The following is a 22,948-nucleotide window of genomic DNA, read 5'->3' on the forward strand; positions in this document are numbered from 1 at the left end:
AGACCATTAAGGCTAGGCATTTGGGTTAAGTGACTTGTCTAGGGACACACAACTAGGAAGTGTCCACCTACCTGCTCCATCAGAGTTGCTTTAAATTTGCATTTCTTTAGTTGGCAGTGATTAAAGGGGCAGCTCAGTGTCTCAATGGATAGTGCTAGGCCTAGAGATGTTAGGGCTTGGGTTTAAATGTGGTCTCAGACACTTCCTAGCTGTGTGACTCTGGCCAAGTTACTTAACCCCAATTGCCTACCCTGATTTTCTGCCTTGGAATATACAGATTGTAAGCCAGGGGTAAAAAATTATGATTTTTAAAAAATCCATTTGGAGAATTTTTTCGTGTGACTATAGAGAGCCTTGATTTCTTCATCTGAAAACTGCTTGTCCATATCCTTTGACCATTTGTCAATTTAACTCAATTCTTTCTATATTTGAGAAACGAAGTCTTTATCAGATACTTGATGTAAAAAATTTCTTTCCAGCTTTCTGCTTTTCTTCTAATCTTGATTGCATTGGTTTTTTGTGTGCAAAAACTCCAAAACTTTTTTCCTTAAAGTTACTGTTGAATAAGTCGTATTCCTTTAGACATTTTTCTTAATGTGTCAGTTGAATGGGTTGGATTCTCTCTCCAATTTCCCCTTTCAATCATCTTTTCATTCTTTTCTTCCCTCTCTTCAATAACCCTTACCTTAAAATCTATTTAAATATTGGTTCCAAGGCGGAGGAGCTGTAAGGGGTAGGTAATTGGGATTATGTGACTTTCTTAAGGGTCACAGTCTGAGGTCAAATTTTAACCCACGTCCTCCGGACTCCTCTGTGCATTGGGCCACCTCGCTGTCCCTCCAATCGCTTTCTTTTAAGGTCTGATGGGGGAAGGTGGGGAATGTGAGTGCTATGATTTGGTTGGAGATGGATGTTGGATTCTAGGGAGATCTTCTCATATTTCCTAGCCCTATTCCAAAGCAAACTCTAAGGCTCCCGGTGTCCGGTCCCAGGAACTAGTGCTAAGGTTCGAAGGCGAAGCTCCCCAGACAGGGAAAGCTGGGATAGAAAAGGACGGACAGGACCGGAAGAGGAGGACGAAAAGAGAAGAAGCGCGAGGGGGTAATGAGGTTGAGCCGCTAGGGAAGGGTCCCTACCGTCTGCCCCTTCCCACCACCGCCCCGCCGCCTCAGTTGCCGGGGTGGTTGCTAAGGAAGTGTTGCCAAACCGGAAGTGGGAGGCCGGGCGCGGGGCGGGGCGGCCTAGCAGGCGCTTCTCCTTTACCCGGAGCCGGAGCCCGAGCCGGAGCTAGGAGGGAGGGAGCTGCGCCGGCTTAGGCGGCGGGAGGCAGGCCCTGCGGGCAGGCGGATCCCGGGCCTGGCTGGGGACAACTGCAGCCGAATAGGGGGCGGGCCGAGGGGCCGGGCCTCGACTCCTCCGCTTGCCCGGCTCCGGTCTCCTCCCCGCCCGACTCCGCCTCGTCTTTGGAGGAGGAGGCAACGGCTCTGGCGGAATCAGAGAGCCGGAGGCCCAGGGTGAGTCCTGGTTCTGGCTGCTCGGGGTGGACCGGGGACCCGTGGGACATGGAGAAGTGCTCCTCGAACTGGGGAGAAATGCAAGGCCGGACCAGGTGGAGAGGTGGTGAGGTACGAGAGGAATGAACTGCCTCCTGGACAGGCCCAGAACTAGAGTCTTTGCAGCCTTAGAAGCATGGAGGAGGGAGATGGAAAGAAAGCATTTAAACACCTACTGGGTATTTAAACGCTGTACAGATAGGATTTCGTTTGACCCTCCTTTCAACCCTAGCAAGTAGGTGCTAGAATTATTTCCATTTTACAGATGAAGTTGAGACCATGAGAGGCCACTGCTAGTAAGTGTCTGATTTTTAAAATTCGTAGCAATCTGACTCCAGCTCTATTCCTTTCGAGTAGAGGCAGCTTTGGATGCCCTCGCTCAGGGCTGTTAAATAAAAGTCTTGGAGGGAAGAATAATTAGGGAGCTGCTCTGGGTCAAGAGTCGTGGGAGACCTATATTGCTCCCAGCGGCTCTGAAGTTGTTGTTGGTTGTAGTAGCGGTAGTAGTAGTAATAGTAGTTGTGGGGAAATTGGGTAGGATCCAATTTGGAAATAGAAGGTTCTCTTGGGAACGTAGTGTGCAGCTAGTTTTGAAAGGAGTTATCTTTATCCCAAGCTCTCCCATATAGAGGATTTAAGGTGATGTTTCTGAGTCCATTTGCTGTAGTAATAGAATATAGAAATAGGAACTTGTTTTGTGAGTTGGAGGTATTTCCAGCTGGGAATTCTAGGGGTCGGGTACCTGCCCCTCCCCCTTCTTTATCCTGACATGTGTTCGTTGCTAAGGGGAAGCCTCTCTCCAATTAGGGATGGCAGACTCTTTTCTCACAATCAGTGGTTCAGTAATCCCCCTCCACCTTCCGCCCCCCAGTTTCTCAGTGGAAGTTGCTAATTATAGTCCTAGTTATGGCTCAAAAATGTTTCGGATTTTCCAGGAGAGAGTAAGAAAAGAGATGCCCGATGTACATTTTAAATGAAATATGGGATATACAGTATTTTATTCTTATATAGAAAGAATGTAAACTATGGAAGAATCACAAGGACCTTTAATAGAATTAATAGGATTATTATTGATTAGTTAATATAATTTATAGCTACTGGTATAATTATTTCATGTAGGCTAATATTTTAAATCACAAAGAAATATGTAGTAGTAGTGCAGTGGTGCTAATTAGATATTTCACTTTTCACCTTCGAATTGGGCACTTTGGATTCAATAGAGTCAAGCCTGAACTTCTTTCCTGTGGTCTTTCCAGTGCATATTTCTACTGCCAATCATTGTCTCTGCCAGTGGATGCAGTTAGGGCTACCATTTAGCCCTGATGGAACCTCCAATGGGACCTCCAGAGCTTTTGAATTGACAGGATGCTGGGGACATTTTACTTTAAGAATGATTTTTCTCACCCTCTGAAATCATATTTTGCCAATCTGGCAAGCCTCAGCCAAAAAGCCATCTTTTTTTTTTTTTTAACAGATCCTGTAAGCCACCAATTCTTCCATTTCAACATTAAATTAGGGAACTCTCATTGAACCATCCCCCTTCTCCCACATATAGTCTGAAAAAAGGAAGAAAATGTGTATATTTTCTGTACAAATACTTCTACTTCATATGTATAGTTTTATTTTTATTGTTCTTCTGGGTCCCATCAGTGTTGTCTTTTGTTCCTTCTTACCATTAGTTGGCCTGTTCACATTAGAACTGGGTGGTCCTTATGTTCTTGCTAGAATTTCTTTTGCTCCTCCTAAGAAATTTCACTTCACTTGAGCCAAGGTTCTTTTTTTCTTGTTATTCTCCCTCCTCCTCATGAGCAATTTAAAATTCCTAAAAATAATTTTGGAAACCAGCCATAACCCAAATGAATCTTGAAACTTTTATTTCCATATTCATATTCTGGCATCAAGTGTTGTTGGCATGATACTAACTTGATTCATTCAGATTGAGTTGCAATTAGAAAACTAGTGAAGAAGGGAAGGATTTTTCTTGAATTGGTTAAATGTTTACTGCCTCCCTCAAGTTCATCTGAGAAGCAGGGCTAGACTCCAGGACTTTCATGGTCTAATCCTGTGGATTGAATTTCTTTTGTACTTAAAGGCTTTTAATAATCTGACTAAGAACTTAAGACATTGGAAAATGTCTCTCAACAATGTGAATGAAACAGGGTTTGTTATGTAGGGGAAGTAGAAAGTCTGAATTTGACATTTTTTTTTTCATCTGTGCACAGATTTATGGTGTGACCTATGTGGAATTACTTTACCTATCTGATTTTTTTTGTTCCAATATATAGAATAACTTTTGGAACTAGACTCATACAAATGTTGAAATATAGTTTATTAATAATTGAGATTTTTGTTGAAAGCTTTGGGAGCATTTTTATTAATTCTAAGGTTAATCAGTGACTATCCATGGCTTATATTATCTATAAATGAAAGTTACCTTCAGGTGAATTCCCTAGATATAGAAAGTAAAGATACCAACCTCAGGACATGACTAAACCTATTTCTTAAACTATCTTGGTTCTTAAAAGCCACTTTGGGGGGTTTTCTTTGTTAACAGTTAAGTTATTTGATCCTACATAAATTAAGGGGATAATCATTCCAACCTTTTACTTTGTTTTACTTTATTTTTTCAGGCAAAGCAGTTTGATTTGCAATACTAAGTTATATATAGAAATTCAGGGACCATCAGACCTTCCACCTCCAAAAGAAGTTCTTTGTGACAATTAACATTCATCTATAAACTGGTAAGAATTTACTAATCTCATTGGGTTATAGCTGATTTAACAACACAGATATAGTAGAAAAAGTTTAATAGTCTATCAGTATTTTTGCTGATTCTTTACCTTCATTTGTGTAATGATTGTTGGGATTTTCCAATTTGGATAATTAGTTTAGATGAATTAGGGTGAAAAGTAGACGTGGTTATTCATAATTCTTGAAATGTGATTAATATTTAGTATGATTTACCAATCTTGGTAACTATAGATGCCTTTTATGGTTTTTTGAAATACTCATAAGAGGCTAGATTTTTTTTTTTTTCAAATCTTTACCTTCTGTTTTAGAATCAGTAGTAACTATTGGTTCCCAAGCAGAATTATAGTAAGGTCTAGGCATTTAGGATCAAGTGACTTGCCCAGGCTTACACAACTAGGAAGTTTCTGAGGCCAGATTTTAATCTAAGACCTCCTGTCTTCTCACCTAGCTCTCTGTCCACTGAACCACCTAGGTGCTCCTCAGAGACTAGATCTTGAACATGTAAGATTTCCTTTATTTTTCTCAAATGAAAAGAAAAATAATATAGGAATACATTCTCTGTTCTAGATAGTGATAGTGTTTTAATTTTTTCTCCTCTATTAGACATTTCTGGTATTGAGCTTTCGTCTTAGTACATTTTTCAGTTAGTTGCTCTGTGTGAGTCAAGTCCTCTGCCCTAACTCCTCAAAGGTGGTGAAATCTTCACATGATTTGATTTTTCTCTTCGCTTGAAAGAAAAAGAAATGGCTCTTAAGTATGACTCAGTCAGAAATTTTAGTATCTCTGTATACATGTATATTAATGCATGTTATATAAATAATATTAAAAGTTATTTCTGATAATACTTTCCTTATTTTTGTTTAATGACTACAAACAACTAGCCAGTAATATTAAGTATCTGCTAATTTATATACTTTTGGTTTATTTTATTAGATGTAACTATATTGTAATGTCAGGCTTAGAAATCTGGCTTAATATTTGGTCATTAGTACCTACAGTTTTTTCTTCATATTAGAAGACTTGTTCTTCACAAATGTGAAATGAAGCTATTTAGACAGAATATTTTTCCAAGGGAGTATTCTGTTATTTTTCAGGATGATTATCAGTATGAATTTTATATTAACTTTCAAGTTTGTGCAAAGGATGGGTTCTTTTCCACCTGGAGTAATTTTAAGTTTTCTTTGGAGTAGTTTATTAATTAGTTGAGAGTTAGTGTAGGGAATAAGTTTTACCATGTAATTGTGTAGCCTTCTTAGAATAGTGCAGGGGTTCTCATATTCTTTGGTCTCTGAACCACCTTTATGCTTTTAGAAATTATTGAGAATTCCTCTCTCCAAGAGCTTTTGTTTATGTGCCTTTATGCTCTTAGAAATTATTGAGAATTCCTCTCTCCAAGAGCTTTTGTTTATGTGTATTATCTTTATCAGTAGTTTACCATATTATAAATGAAAACATCTTAGTATTACTGTAAAAATAGTTTTGACCTTGTGAGCCCCCAACATAGTCTTTCCAGGCCACATTTTGAGAACTATTGCAATAGGGAAACTCTAGGAATCATTTTTCAAGATGTTGTAGGGAATTAAACTAAGGGTTTGACTAAATATATGAGAATTCTAAGATAATACTGTGGTTGCCAATTTAAAAATATTATAGCTCAAGCCAAAATGACTTTTAGTTGGTTTTATTTACAAGGAGGTGGGGAAAAAAAGTGAAAGTAGAGGAAGGTAAAAGAGGGTAGAGAAAATGTCTAGCCTTTCATGCTAAACATTGCTCCAGTGTCTGGGTCAGCCCAGGAGGACTCTGGGTGGTGAGTTGAACAAGGGCTCAACCCATGCAACCTCCTCCAAAAAGGGGAGGCCTCTCAGGAACTAATCTCACCAGAAGCTAGGAACGGAGGGTCAGCTTCTCACTCACCCAAGCCAAAAACTCCCAAAGGAGAAGATCTAGGAGCAGTCTTACCAGAAGCAGTCTGAGAGCCAGAGTCCTAGGTCCAAAGTTGTAGCTCCAAACTGCAGTCCCAGGGGGTGGTTAGTTGCTTCTGGAGTTGTCACCCACTTTAGTAAGTGACTTGTGGGTTTCCCCATCTCAGTGTTAAGCAGGGGTGTTTTCAGTTTTTGTTGATTAATTTTTAAAATAAGCAAGAGGAGAGTTAATCCTGTCTTCACAATGGACAGTCCAAGTTTTTCTTTAACACTTAGTCATGTTAGTTTTAAATATGGTACAAGTTGAACTTGCTTCTCCAAATTCTATAAGAAGTTCTTAGCAGTAGTAGCTTGAATATTCCTGGGTTACATCTTCTATAAACTGAATCCCAAACATGACCAATATAGAAAGTAAATTCATTCTTAATCCCTAAACTAGAAGTCAATGATAACTTGATTAAAGGAGAAGGGTATCAGCCAAAGTAGGGTTTTATCTGCAGATAAACTTTTTTTTAATTGAATACTGAAAAAGTTTTGGAAACACTTCCTAATTGTTTTTAAGTACAACAAAATATAAGTTTAAGTACAACAACAAAAATCTTAGTTACCAACAAGTTGGTATTTGCTTTCTAAATACTATTATAGATAACATAGACCTTAACCATAGACAGTCAGTGGGTCATTTTTAGCTTCAGGACAGGTGTTCAGAGGCAATGGTAGGTAGGGAAGAAATATTTGTGTGTTTGAAGCTTGTGTTTGATTAAACTTGAAGTGATTTGTTAGCTATTTATTTGTAGCTTGGTCTTTCTGAGGGTGGAACCAATGAATTGGTTTCTGTTAGATGAGTTATTACATGACCAGAACCTAGAACATTATACATTGAGAAGTTTGTTTCTGAGTCTTCTCAGGCTTCTCCTTCTTTAAAGTGTAGGTCACAAATGTTAGTATGCTTGGGGTTTTTTTTTGTTTTTTTGTTTTTTAGGTTTTGTTTTTCTGAGAAGGATTCAGAATAGAAGAAAACTTTTTGATAATCTTATATCTACTTTTTCCTGACATGTTTTGGAAATTTGCTATTGCTTGTAAGATAAAATATATACTCCTTACTTTGGTATTTGAGACCCTTCACAATCTGATTGTAGCATAGCCTGCCTGCCTGCCTGCCTGCCTTCCTTCCTTCCTTCCTTCCTTCCTTCCTTCCTTCCTTCCTTCCTTCCTTCCTTCCTTCCTTCCTTCCTTCCTTCCTTCCTTCCTTCCTTCCTTCCTTCCTCCCTTCCTTCCTTCCTCCCTCCCTCCCTCCCTCCCTCCCTCCCTCCCTCCCTCCCTCCCTCCCTCCCTCCCTCCCTTCCTTCCTTCCTTCCTTCCTTCCTTCCTTCCTTCCTTCCTTCCTTCCTTCCTTCCTTCCTTCCTTCCTTCCTTCCTTCCTTCCTTCCTTCCTTCCTTCCTTCTAAAACCCTTACCTTCTGTCTTAGAATTGATAATAAGGATTAGTTCCAAAGCAGGAGAGTGGTAAGGACTAGGTAGTTAGGAATCCCAGGGTCACACAACCAGGAAGTGTCTTGAGGCCAAATTTGAACCCAGGACTTCTCATCTCCAGGCTTAGCTCTGTATAGACTGATCCACTTTTGTTGCCCTTATAGCACTGTTTTCTGCTTTTATTTATGCATCTAAGTTATGCTTCCATAACACTTTTCTACAGTCATGGATGTAACACTTTTTCCTTCTGCCTTTTGAAATCTTTAAGGTCTACCTTAGTGGGCTACCCTTTTCCTTAAGTCAGTTCAGATCTATTGATGATAATGATTATTTACCTTTCAAATTTTCCTATAGCATTTTGCTTGCATCTCATCATTGCCTTTGTTATAGTCTGTTTTGTATTATTCTTATTTATTTAAATGTCATACTCTGCAACTAGTCATGATAAACTCTTTGAAGTCAGGGGTTATGTAGTTATTCATTATGTTCTCCAGAACCTAACACTATACCCATTAGGCATGGTAGGTATCCAGTAAGGGTTAAGTTGAAAACATGAAATATTTATCTTTTTTTTTTTTAACCCTTACCTTCTGTCTTAGAATCAATACTATGTATTGGTTCCAAGGCAGAAGAGCAGTAAGGGCTAGGCAATGGGGGTCAAGTGACTTGCCCAGGGTCACACAGCTAGGAAGTGTCTGAGATCAGATTTGAACCTAGGATCTGTAGGCTTGGCTCTCAATCCACAGAGCCACTCAGCTGCCCCTAATTCTTATCTTTTTGATAGAACAGCAAACATATCACTGATCTAAATAGACTTAGGGTAGAGGAAGCATAAAAGAAGTATGTAGGCTCATTAGCCTGGTCTTTAGTGTATATACTTTGTTTCTTCTTGATGGTCTTTTTGAAAGTGTCTAGATCCTCGTTTCCTTCTCTTGGGTATTTTGTTTATATAACTGCTTCCTCCTAGCAGTGCTCTCTTTTACTTCAGCATCTATTACACTACATAGTTTGATAGGGTTACTAAATTAGTAGAATGAGAGAATGCTGTAAATAATAGCTACCTAGATTTCAGCAAAGCATTTGATAAAGTATCTCATATTATTCTTGTGTAGAAAATGGAGACATAGACTAAAATGTAAAATGTTTTGTTGTTCAGTCTTGCTTGACTCTTCTTGACCCACTTTGCCATTTCCTTTTCTAGTTCATTTTAAAGATGAGGAACTGGGGCTAACAGGGAAAATTGACTTGCCTAGGGTCACATAGCTAGTAAGTGTCTGAGGTCAGATTTGAATCCCAAAAGATTGTCCTGATTTCAAGTGCCTGTGTTATATCCACAATGTTACCTAGCTGCCCAGAAGGTCATATATGGATTCAAAACTGCTCCAATGGATAGACTTGAAAAATGTTTGTTAATGTTTCAGTGTCACTTTGGTAGAACATCTCCACTGAAATACCCTAGTTGTTGATGTACTTGACTTTCTGCAGTTGGATAAATGTAATCTATTTTCAGCAGATTCACAGATAACACAAAGGTAGCAAATACAAGATGACAGAATTGAGATCCAAAAAGGTCTTGAAGGCTATGATCTTGATCTGTATCATTGGAGTTGTGGCTTCCAGCAATAAGGAGCTGATAATTCTTTGTGTCAGAACACAATATCTGAAGTATTATCTTCAATTCTGGATTTCACCGTTTAAGAAGGATCTTGATAAACTGAAGTATCCATAAGAAGGAAACCAGGATTGTGAAGTCTTGAATCTGTGAGTCAACTACTCAGTCAAGAAACATTTATTAAGCACATACTTTGTGCCAGGCCATGTGCTAAGCACTGGGAAAACAGTGACAAAAATGAAACAGTCTCTACCTTCAAGGAGTTTATTTTTTAATGGGTATACAACATGTAAATAGATATGAAATGAATACAAGGGAGGGCACTAGTAGCTATGGGATTTAGGAAAGGTTTCAAGTAGAAAGTGATTGCAGCTGAGTTTTGAAGAAAATCAGATTCCTAGAAATAGATGTGAATAGGAGGAATGTTCCAGTCAAGAAGAACATCCAATGCAAAGGTAGCTAAATAGGAGAAAAATAGCAAGTAGGTTAATTCAGTATGACTGAACTATAAAGTTCAGGGAGGGAAAGAAGTATATTAAAAGCCTGGAAAGATATGTGAAGTGTGAGTCAAACTTTCTTTGTCTATCAGTCAGCAACTTTTAACTTAATCAACCAAAAACTGAAAACCCCCCTACTTAACACTTTGTTAGCCAACAAATAAGAGAATTCACAAATAACTTACTTATCAATCAGTCAGGAACTTGTGAATCCTTTTGATAACAGTTCACACCTTCAGAGGATGAGAGGTGTGAATCCCACAGATACCCCTCCCCCCCTCCCCACCCCTGGGGCAGTGCTAGGCAATTCAGAAACTGTGATTGGCCCCTTTGAAGAGGGGAAGGGACAAAAAGGACTATAAAAGTTCTTCTTTGGCTAGAGAGTCTTCTGCAAACAAGTTTTCTGGAGATAGTCTTCTATTCTCTTTGGCTTGAATCTGCACCTTGGAGGATCTTGGACTTGGGACCTTGGCTCTTGGACTATTTCTTGGGTGAAATTAAAAGTAATTTTCATTTGCGCTATATTTTAAATTGGTGACCACCACATTATTTTAGAATTCTCACATATTTTAGTCAAACCCTTAATTTAATTCCTTACAGGTAGGAGTAGTTCACATTGTAGAGAGCTTGGAATGGAGAAAGGCTTTTTCTCTATCTATTCACATTCTCCAACATCAGTTAAAGAATAAACCATAGAAACAATAATTTCACTGAATAGAATAACAGTGATGAAACATCATTTCAAAATTAATGAGATGCAGCTAAAGCAGTACTTGGGGAAATTTATATCCTTGAGTTCATATATTAACAAATTAGGGAGGGTAGAGGTCAATGAACTGGGCATGCAAATTAAGAAACTAGAAAGTGAACAAATTAAAAATCCGCTGATAAAAACTAAATTAGAGATCCTAAAAATTAAAGGAGAAATTAATAAAATTCAAAGTGAAAGTGAAAGAACTATTGAATTAATAAATAAGACTAGAAGATGGTACTTTGAAAAAAACAAAGAAAATAGACAAAGTACTGGTCAATCTAATTAAAAAAGGAAAGAAGAAAACCAAATTAACAGTCTAGGTGATGTGGATGCCTATTTACACAAAATTATAAATTAGACAATTTACACTAGACAGTGTGAGTCTTGAAATTTCTCAGACTTGTGAATGTTAAAAAAATTCCCCATTGGGGAATTCTCCATTGGAACAATTCCCTACTGGGATCTTTCCCCATTTGGAAAGTGAGAACTCTACTTAGATCAGAAATGGGAAGACCTCTACTCCACCCGTACTTAAGACTGCTTTAGGGGAAAAAAAACTCCTTGCTGAACAATGAAAAGTACTTAAACCCGTACTTAAGCCATGCCTATTTTTAGAAAGGGGTGCTAAGTACCTATAAAGGTCAGGCAACTTGTGAATTTACAAGGAGCAAAGAGGTGAAAACTTACTCAGAGCTTTCCTGATGTGAATTACTCAGAAGTTTTAGTCTATCCAGAAAAGGTGAGAGCAAGATGTGAATTAAGAAGGTGATAACAAAATGTGAATTAAGAATGGTCTGTCCTTTGAAAAATGTCTACTGTGATTGGTGGATGTAAGAATTTAGGGGAGGTGACAAAGGAGAAAATGCCCTATATAAGGAGATGAGAAATCTGAGTAGAAAACAGTCAGCTGGGAAAGGCTGAATTGGAGGAGGCAGCTGGCCAAGGCTGCCTTGAAGGGTCTCTCTCTTGGGATTCTCTCGGGGACATTGGACACATTCAGATTCAGGCATTGAGCTGGTGGAGTCAGCTGAGATGGAGCTGGCCTGGTGTCACTAGAATCCTTGCTTGGAGAGATCTTGTGGTGAGTGATTAAGGACTGACTGATCTCTCTCTTAAGACTCAGGTCTAGGCCATGTTGGCTTAAGGCCCTTCATACTTATTCATTTCTCTCTCTCTTAGATTTCTCATTGTATTATTAATTAAATTCTCTATAAAACCCAGTTGACTTGGATATATTCATAATTGGGAATATTTCCCTGGTGACCACCTTATATTTGATTTAAAACAAGACACTGTAGTGAAAACATATTTTCTGCGGTCACAATTTACTCACCGACTCTTATATCTATCACAATTTATATTTTCCACTATTTTACTCACTACAGTTTACAACCTCAACCATTTTAACTATTACAGTTTATGGCATCCACGCTTTTAATTATAACACTAGATTAACAGAAGAAGAAGTAGAATATTTAAATAATCCCATATCAGGAAAAAAAAAATTGAACAAGCCATTAAAGAACTCCCTAAAAAAAATTCCCAGGACCAGATGGATTCACTAGTGAATTCTATCAAACATTTAAAGAACAACTAATCCCAATATTATACAAACTATTTGACAAAATAACCAAGGAAGGAGTTCTACCAGATTCCTTTTATGATACAAATATGGTACTGATTCCAAAGTCAGGCAGATAAAAAAACAGAGACAGAAAACTACAGACCAATCTCCTTAATGAACATAGATGTAAAAGTCTTAAATGGAATACTAGCAAAAAGACTCCAGCAAGTGATCATGAGGGTTATTCATTATGATCAGGTGGGATTTATACCAAGAATGCAAGGATGATTCAATATTACAAAAACCATCCACATAATTGACAGTATTAACAAGCAAATGAATGAAAATCACATGATTATCTCAATAGATGCAGAAAAAGCTTTTGACAAAATACAACACTCATTCTTACTGAAAACACTAGAAAGCATAGGAATAGAAGGGCCTTTCCTAAAAATAATAAACATTATATATCTAAAACCATCAGCAAGCATCATCTACAATGGGGATAAATTAGAAGCCTTCCCAAAAAGATAAGGAGTGAAACAAGGATGCCCATTATCACCTTTATTATTTAACATTGTACTAGAAACACTAGCAGTAGCAATTGGAGAAGAAAAAGAAATTGAAGGTATTAAAATAGGAAATGAGGAGACTAAGTTATCACTCTTTGTAGATGATATGATGGTCTACTTAATGAACTAAGAAGTTAGTGGAAATAACCAACAACTTTAGCACAGTTGCAAGACACACAAAATAAACACACACAAATCATCAGCATTTATATATATATATATATATATATATATATATATATATATATATATATATATATATATATTTCCAACACATCCTGGCAGCAAGAGTTAGAGAGAGAAATTCTATTTAAAATCACTCTAGACTATATAAAATGCTTAGGAATCTATTTGCTAAGACAAACACAGGAATTATATGAGCACAACTACAAAACACTTTCCACACAATTAAAACTAGATCTAAACAATTGGAAAAACATTAATTACACATGGGTAGGATGAGCTAACATAATAAAAATGACCATCCTACCCAAAATAGTTTACTCATTCAGTGCCATACCTATCAAACTACCAAGAAACTTTTTTACTGAATTAGAAAAAACTATGCAAAGTTCATTTGGAAGACCAAAGATTAAAGAATATTAAGAGTAATAATGAAAAAAAATGTGAAGGAGGGGGGCCTAGCAGTACCAGATCTTAAACTGTACTATACTACTGTACTGTACTACTGGTCATCAAAACAATATGGTACTGGTTAAGAAACAGAATGGAGGATCAGTGGAATAAACAGGGTAAATGACCTCAGCAAGATAAATCCAATGATAAATCCAAAAGATCCCAGCTTTTGGGACAAAAATCCACTATTTGATAAAAACTGCTGGGAAAATTGGAAAACAGTATGGGAGAGATTAGGTTGAAAAGATCAACATCTCACACCCTACACCAAGATAAACTCAGAATAGGTAAATGACTTGAATATAAAGAAGGAAACTATAAGTAAATTAGGTGAACACAGAATAGTATACATGTCAGACCTTTGGGAAAGGAAAGATTTCAAGACCAAGCAAGAGTTAGAAAAAATTACAAAATGTAAAAGAAATAATTTTGATTACATTAAATTAAACAGTTTTTGTACAAACAAAACCAATGCAACCAAAATTAGAAGGGAAACCACAAATTGGAAAATGACTTTATAACAAAAACCTCTGACAAAAGTCTAATTACTCAAATATATAAGGATTTAAATCAAGTGTACAAAAAAATCAAGCCATTCTCCAATTGATAAATGGGCAAGGGACATGAATAGGCAATTTTCAGATAAAGAAATCAAAACTATCAATAAGCACATGAAAAAGTGTTCCAAATCTCTTATAATTAGAGAAATGCAAATCAAAACAACTCTGAGGTACCACCTCACACCTAGCAGATTGGCTAACATGACAGGAAAGGAAAGTAATAAATGTAACAGTAAAGAAGTCCATTACATTCAATTGTGCCACATGTACCAGTCTCTGTGTACAACATTGTTCTCCAGATTCTGCTCCTTTCACTCTGCATCAATTTCTGGAGGTTATTCCAGTTCCCATGGAATTCCTCCAGTTTATTATTCCTTTGAGCACAATAGTATTCCATCACCAACATATACCACAATTTGTTCAGCCATTCCCCAATTGAAGGGCATCCCCTCATTTTCCAATTTTTTACCAACACAGAGAGCGCAGCATTGAATATTCTTGTACGTGTATTTTTCCTTATTATCTCTTTGGGGTACAAACCCAGCAGTGCTATGGTTGGATCAAAGGGTAAACAGTCTTTTATCGCCCTTTGGGCATAGTTCCAAATTGCCCTCCAGAATGGTTGGATCAATTCACAACTCCACCAGCAGTACATTAATGTTTGTTGGGACAATTTATAACTTTACTAGTAGTGAATTACTATGCCTTTCATTCTATAGCACCTCCAATAAATGCCATTTTCATCTTTTGTCTCGTTGCTAATTTGATAGGTATGACATAAAACTTCTAAATTGTTTCATTTTGCATTTCTTTTATCATTAGTAATGGGGAGCATTTTTCTGTATTAGTTATAAAAAGTAATCTAAAGGAAAATAGCTTTAAAAGAATTCAGTGACCAATCATGCTTCCTACCTTTTATCATAAAGATAATAGGCTAGAGCTAAAAAACAAGATACACATTTTCAAATTTTGACCAATGTGTTGATTTGTTTTAACCTGACAGTAATTATAAGGAAGAGTTTTTAACTTTATCTTTAACTACTTTAACCCTACTGTAACTACAGGGTTTTTTTCTCTCTTATTAATTTTGTTGATGACATAGAAAAGCTTGAAGCTACTTTAATGAAATTATTGTTTTAGTTGATTTTTAATTGAATAAGTTAGGTTCTCTAAATTAACCATCATATCAGCAAAAGTGAATAGTTTTGCTCTTTATTTAAACCTATTCCCACAGTTTTGTCATTTTGTCTTGGTAACAATAGCTAATGATTTAAAAATTATATAAAATAATAATGGAGAAACACTTATGTTATCCTTGATCTCATGCAAAAGTTTTCTATTTTTTTCTCCATTACAGATAATGCTAGCCCTTGTTTCTATACAGATATTGTTTATCATATTAAGGGAATGCCTCAGAGACACCTCTAGCTGTGTGATCCTGGGCATGTCACTTAACCCCAACTGGATAGCCCTCATGGCTCTGCTGTCTTGGAACTAGTAAATGATGAAGTTTTTTTTTTTTGAGAGAGAATATACATTTACCATAAATGAGTGTTCTGTTTCCCCAAACATAGACTTTTCTGCATACATTTACATAATAATGGGATTTTAATGCTCTTTGTTTTTTACCTATTATTTCCTTTTTAAGTCTTTTAATTTTTATTAATTTGGAGTTTATTTGTTATTTTCTAGGTTTAAAAAAATTATGCCTGCCTCATTGATCCCTTGTGTTGATATCAATTCAATATTAAATATCATTAAAGACTGCTTCTCTTTGACTATAGCTCCAAAATTGGGTTATGTTGTTTCATTGTTTTAATTTTCTTTGATAAAATTGTTTTTTGTTTTTATGGTTTGTTCTTTATTCCATTTATTCTTTAGAATCATATTAGTTTCTATTCATTAAATTCTTAATTGTGCTATGGAGTTTTTCATACTTTGGCTTCTTTTATTTATCACATTTTTATACCCTTTCATGTGGAGATTTAAAAAAATTTTCTATGTACAACTGAGATATATTTATGTGCACTATATGATTCCCGTTTAGTAATCACCAAAGGTCTAGCATATCTAGCTTTTCCAAAATTTCTTTCAGGTCCTTAACTACTTTCTTAGGTATTTTAAAAATTATTTTTGTGTAGCTCTGAGAAGGGAAGATCAAGGACTCCAAGATTATTTGACTGGCTTATTTCTCTACTACATGCCTCTAGACAACATAGTTAAGAAAATAGCAATACTAAAATATATACATTGAATGATGTGTCGTCTAAGGACTTAGGAGGAAAAAATGAATCAAATTACAAGGAGAAATAAAATAGTCAAATAATCTTGAGGCCTTCAATCTTCCCTTTTCAGAGCTAGACATAAACAATTTTTAACCACATCTATTTTTTTCTCTGAGATCATGAAGGCTATTTCTCCTTTATAAATATTACTCTAAGTATAATATATTCTCTTCCAGACCTTTTAAAAAAATCTATGTGAATCTTTGTTTCTTGTTACACTTGTAGTACAGTCACAGATTTCTCTGAATGTGAGGTGGTAACAATGAGTAGGAGCAGCTCCAAGAACATCAAAAACAAAGCAGGGACACTTCTGGCATAGTCAACAGTTCTTTCATCCTGCATTAGGTTTAACTAGTAAAGTGGCTGAGGATATAAGCCTCTTGCATGCAACTTTTATCCGGGGATATAAATTGTATTCTACTTTTAAATTTATTCTGTCACTATTTATTTTATGGCTGAGCATTAATAAATATTAATAAACATTAATGTTTATGATTGTGATTGTTAGGTATATTTCTCCTTCTACTGGATCCTATTTATATTTCCTTACTTTGATCCCCTACCCTTCCATACAAAGAAAATCCACAGAGCCCAAGTCTCATCTTTTTTTGAAGTTTATTGTGTTTGAAATTTCTTCTCCAACTCTGTCTTATCTCTTAAATCCATTTCTTTCTTGTCTCTTTCCTGGAGATTTCCCTATTGCTTTTAATTTAATGTACTTATACATTAAACTGTGCTTTTCATCTCTCCTTGTTCAGTTTAAAAAAGAGCAAGAAGAGGTGCTCATTCCTCATGTTTGCATAATCTTCTAATGCACCCACCTCAGTTATGAGAAAGTTGAATTTATCCCTTTTCTTCCTTACTTTTTCTTCTCCTTTTCCTCCCTTTTGTTATTCTTTCAAAGCAAGTAAAACAATATAAAACCAGACTAAGTCCCTAAATTTATCTTTCTTTGCCCACTCATTTACCTTTGAAGCTGATGGGATTTTGAAGGACCACGCATAGTTTCTTTTTCTATGGTGAAAACACTTGATCATCATTTAGTTCCTTTAGATTACTCAGATGTGTTTACCTTTCTTAGTGTCTCATTTCTTGTATTTGTAATTCAAATATTCTAAACATTTCTTTTCTCAACACAAATAATTGAAAGTCTTTTAATCTACTTTTTGTATTATGGACTATTCTTGCAATCTGGTGAAGCCTACAGACCCTTTTTAAGAATGATCTTTTTTCCCCCTACATTTATAATTTAAGGATAGGCTAAATTTCAGTTAGAGGTTAGTGAAAACAATTTCCCATCCAAATTCAAGGACCTCCTGAAATTTAACCCTAGGTTTAAAACTCATGGGAGTCACAACTAACTTGAGCAATCTCTTAATCACATTCAGTTTTAGAACAAAATTATGTAGCAGAAAGTCATTGAACATTTACAAATGGAGGTTTACGTTGCTTTAATATAGTAAGGATATGCAACAAGGATACCTAGCTTCTCTGGATGTGGTCTTCCACATCCCCTCTCCCCTCCCAACTCCATCTGAAAACATTATCAGAGAAGGATGACATTACTCACTTGGGCTTCAGAAATCCAAGTCTGGGGCCTACGTTCCACATGGCAAGGACTTTTTCTTTTTTTTAAACCCTTGCTTGTTTTCTGGTAGTTCCAAGGCAGAAGAGCAAAAAAGGCTATGCATTTGGGGTTAAGTGACTTGCTGAGAGTCCCACAGCTATGAAATGTTTGAGGCCATATTTGAACCTCGGTCCTCCCAACTCCAGACCTGCTTCTAAATGCACTGAACCATTTGAACTCACTATTTGAGTTTGACACTTCTATTTTAAAGGATCTGTTAACTTTTAAATGCTTATAAGCAGGACCATAGCTGGGACACTTCTGTTAATCTCTAGTAAAATGATTAAGAAGTTGTAAGGCTCCTGTACAATCTGTCTTGGTATATAAGTTTTTAGTCAGACTCTTCTTGTACTACCAGGTTTCCCTAGTACATCTTCTAAAACCTTCTCCCTGAGATCACCAACAAGGGAGTAATAATCTTTGTCTCCTTAGATGCCTCTGTGGATGGGTTGCCCCACCCCTTCGACAGGGGCTAAGTAAGGATTTTTCCTCACCTTCATCTAGGAGCTTAACTTTAACTACCAATTCAGCCATGGACTTTCTTTTTTCTTCCAAATGACTATATAGCAACAGATGTGTTTCTAACTTTGTACTATAGGTCAGAAATAGGCGGGGAAGCTTGACTGAAATAAGGCCATTTCTCCATCCATGTTCCTGGTTTGGGAGTCATAGCTGGATTGGCCTGCCACCTGCCTTGCCCTTATCTGGTGCTTTGGTCCTTCCTCAGTTCTCCTCCAAACCCTGGCCTATTGTCCTGAAGCTTACCTTCTAGGGAGTGCAAAATGTTGGTTACTTTGGTTTTAGGCCCATTTCCTGGTCCTCTATGTTTCAGAAAATTCTGTACTCTGTGTTGGTAGGCACAAATCTTCCAGAAGTTATTTTTATTTATTATTCTAAATCGAAGCATTTTTTTTTCCTCATAGAGAGATAAATGTCCAAACTAAGTCTTTTCATGCCCCATGTCAAATAGAATGAATGAGTCACTTAATCTTTGGTATACTCTTAGAGAATATTTTTTTAACACCATTGAATTTCTTTGACCATTCTCCTCAAGGTTTCTCCCTTGCACCAAGTAAAAAGAAAATTCTGTTAAAGGAAGTAATTAAAGGGAATTTTACCTTTTCTGGATCATTTCCTTCATCCCTTCTGAACATAGAGGAAGAGGATGGTACTATTAGATGGATCATTAAAAGGTCAACCACCTTTCAGGGAGGAGGTCTGAAGTGGAAAGAGGGAAGTAGAACACTTTGAGAATTGATATTAATAACAAAAAATGGATAAAGTTTCTTATCCAAGGGTTTCAGACTAGAAAATTTAAAAATACTTTCTCAATATTACAGAACGAGGTAGAGTGGGGTACCCTGTTACTACACCTGTCATTAATCATACCAGCATAAGGGTGTCATGAAAACCACTTCTTTTTAGTTTTGAAACCTTGTAATATACAGTGCTGATTGACTGTTACATATGCTAACTAGTTTGGCAAAAATGCTAATTTAGACTTACACTTCTCAATGCATATAGTCAAACTTTATTACAATCCTTAAAATGTGCAAACAAACAATACAATTAAATTTCACCTGACAATTAGAGTAATCATTTGTTAAAACTGAACTCAGTCTATCCTTTCCAACTTGACTTTCTTCTTCATACTATTTTTGATTGTTGTTGGCACAAACATATTGGATTTATTTTGTTTGTAAAAGTACATATCAGATTTGTGGTTTCAAATGAAATCATCTTCTCAGTTCTTATATGAAAATATTCATGTTTGTTAGTATTTGTCAAGTTAAGAATAACAAAATAAAAAAAATAGGATTAATAAAGTATTATTTCCTCCACATAATAGAAATTCTTAGTGTAAAAAAGACATAAATGTCTAAGGACAGAGTTTAAAACGTATACTAAACTAAAATTCCTTTTGTACTATACTATCCCAGGATATTGATTCTTAAAGATAAAACATAAAGATATGTGACATTTAGTGAAACTTTTGAATCTACATGTCACCTTAATTGCTGTATGCTGTCAGAATAACTCCCAGGAGGTCCTTGTTTTGTGGTAAGCCAGGTTAGGATTTAGGTTTACCATCTTCTCTAGGAAGTATTGCCATAGCTTTATGTGCTTCCCATAGTGCAATTAGCACTGAATAAGAGATGGAGAGCTCCCAGCCTCTTGAGCTCGGAAGGTTAGAAATGTCTATTTCACAATAGTTGTTCAGTATTCTGTGTTCAGGAAACAAACACAAGCAGAAGAGGAAGCCCTGGCCCTAGGCCCAGGCAGCACATATGCACATTGTCTTGTGCCAGTGAGTGGTGGGTTGGGATAATGGAGTATTCCTTAAAAGAAAAAACAAAACAAAAACATCAAAACCCAAATTTTATTGCTGTCTTTCGTTTTTACATCATTTTTATTGCCCCCCTTTCCCTTCCTCACCTTTATACTTTTATACTCCTCTTTCTCCCTCCTCCCAGAGGGAGTAGTTCTTAAATTTTTTTTGTCTTGGATCTTTTTGTTAGTCTGGTGAGGTCTATAGATTCCTTCTTAGAGTAATGTTTTTAAATACATAACAAAAAATCATTGGATTACAAAGGGAAATTAGTTATGTTAGAATACAGTTATTAAAAAAATATTTTCTAAAAGTTCATGGACCTCAGGTTAAGAACTACTTTATTTAAATTTTTTTTCAAATTTATTATTTTTATTTTAATAACAATTTCCACATAAACTTCCCAAAGTTATATGATTCATGTTGTCTCCCTCCTTTTTTCCCTCCCCTCTCTTGGAACTGACAAGCAATTCAGTCTGGGTTATATATGTATTATCATGCTAAACATTTCCACATCATTTTTGTAAGTGAATAATCTTATAAAACCCAAACTCCCAAATCATATACCCAAATAAAAAAGTGATAAATCACATGTTTTCATCTGCATTTATACTCCTGTAAGGGTTAAATTAGGAGTTTAGACAAAATAAGAGAGCAACTTTTAATAACTTAATTTTTGATGAGAATATGGTAGAATTATAAATTATCACCTTAAGTCAGAGAAAATATAACTTCTTGCAGTTTTAACAATAGCAATTTAGTTTAATTAAAATAGAGATAGTAAAAGAATATAGTAAGATGAATATAGAAAAGGAGGGAAATATAGGAAGGAGGGAAAAAAATAAATTTCCTAATACCTAACCAGCTATTCTATAACTATAACTGCCTATAATTACTATCTAAAACCTAACAGCCCAAACCAAAAGCCCCAAACCCCCAAAGCAAGCCAAAAGCCCTCTGAGGACTAAAGCCCTCTCAGTAAGCTCAGGCTCACCTTTTATATTCCAGCACCTAAACACCAACCACCAACCCCACACATTCCCAGCCACCAACTTCCCTGCAACTGCCAGCACCTAACTGTCATCAACTGACTCCTGACCAACTGATGCTGACCCCTTTTATATCCTCTTCTTACCTCACTTCCTGTCTCTCTGTTTCTACTTCCTTTTACTCTGGGCTGGTTAATCCCTATACATCTCTATGGTAAGAGGACCTCCAGGTCCCCTGTTAAATTAGAAAAAAGGAATAAAGAATTCCTTTTTACACTCTCAATATTTCTTTCTCTGGAGGTGGATAGCATACTTTTTCATAAGTCCCTCATAATCGTCCTAGATCATTGTATTGTAAGTAGCAAAGTCTATCATATTTGACCATTTTATAATATTTCAGTTACTGTATATAGTGTTCTCCTGCTCATTTCATTCTGTATCAGTTCACATAGGTCTTTCCAGTTCTTTTGAAATTATCCTGTTCATCATTCCTATAATATAATACAATAGTAATGGAGTACAAAGTTTTCCATCAGCATCGTATACCTCAATTTGAAGAATTGCTTCTTTATTACAAAGAATTTTTTATAAAGAGGAAGAAGAGGAAAAATTTAGCAAAATTAATGAATACATTGAAAAAAGCTGACAATAAATTCAGTGTTCTACACCTGTAGCCCCTACCTTCCCCACTTCAGCAAAAGAGTGAGGGGATATATATTCTGATATATTATGAAGACCATGCCTAACACTTTGACAGCACCACCATTCTCTTTAAGTTATCTTGGTTACTCTTTTTTACATTGCTTGTTGTTTAGTCTTATTGATTCTATTTCTGAAATCTATCCATTACTTTCCATTCCCATCGTCTCTAAATTAATTTATACTCATATTCTCTTGTCTGATCTGTTGTGGCACCTTTACAATTAATTTACTTGCTTCCAATATATTCCTGCTCTACACTACTTTATATACCTGATGCCAAAGTAGTAATCATTGCCTTATATCACTCCATTAGTCTCTTCATTAGTTTAGTATTTAAGGTCTTCTTCAATTGGTTTCTAGTTTTATTTCACAATATGCTTTCTTTTATGTGCTCCGTGCTCTAGTTAAACTGTACCACTCACTCATTCACTATTCTCTAAGCTTGGTCCTGTCATTTCCTGTTTCTGTGAGTTGGTTTATGTTATTTCTCACAACTAGAATGAATGTATTCATTCTTTTATTTTTATTTTTTTAACTCTTACCTTCTGTCTTAGAAGTGATGTCAAGTATTGATTCCAAGACTGAAGAGAGGGAAGGCAATTGGGGTTAAGTGACCTGACCAAGGGCACATAGCTAGGAAGTGTCTGTGGTCAAATTTGAACCCAGGTCCTCCTGATTCCAGGTCTGGTGCTCTATCGGTTGTGCTACTAGGTGCCCCAACTCAATATTAGATTACATCAACATATCATAATTAGTTCAACTATTGGCCAGTTGATGAGAACCCACTTTGTTCTTTGCTATTACAAAAAGTATTATTACTGTAAATATTTTTGTATATATGGACATTTCCTTCTCTTTTTGATCCCCTTGGTATAGATATTGAATCAAAGGGGAATTCAGTTACTGGTTCATGCCCTCACCTTGATTTACTGAAATGCTATCCATCTTTAAGGGCCTCCTTAAATAAATACACCCTAATCATCCCTTAGGCTTAAATGATCATCTCTTATTGTTTTTGGTGAGAGTGACCTGATCTGTCAGTTAAAGAGAATTTGTGCTGGGTAAATATCCTATTCTAATGCTGATGTGCCACTTAGGGAATTGTTTGGGAAGCACTGAAAC

At 36.2% G+C, this 22,948-nt stretch overlaps 1 protein-coding gene across 14 annotated transcripts in view; it reads left to right on the forward strand.

The window, feature by feature from the left end:
• The first annotated feature begins 1,213 nt into the window (after positions 1–1,213).
• TBC1D16 (TBC1 domain family member 16) overlaps positions 1,214–22,948 on the forward strand; it is a 161,553-nt gene continuing 139,818 nt past the window's right edge. For 4 of the 14 annotated variants that reach the window (XM_056817374.1, XM_056817376.1, XM_056817378.1 and 1 more), the window contains exons 1-2: positions 1,214–1,514; positions 4,184–4,294. The gene's annotated coding sequence lies outside the window, so the exon portion shown is untranslated. Of the gene's footprint in view, positions 1,626–4,183; positions 4,295–22,948 lie in introns of all 14 variants that reach the window. The other 10 variants (XM_007482908.3, XM_056817379.1, XM_007482907.3 and 7 more) reach the window with 4 other exon arrangements.

This window comes from Monodelphis domestica, chromosome 2, assembly GCF_027887165.1.
Source record: "Monodelphis domestica isolate mMonDom1 chromosome 2, mMonDom1.pri, whole genome shotgun sequence".
Taxonomy (NCBI): Eukaryota; Metazoa; Chordata; class Mammalia; order Didelphimorphia; family Didelphidae; genus Monodelphis; species Monodelphis domestica.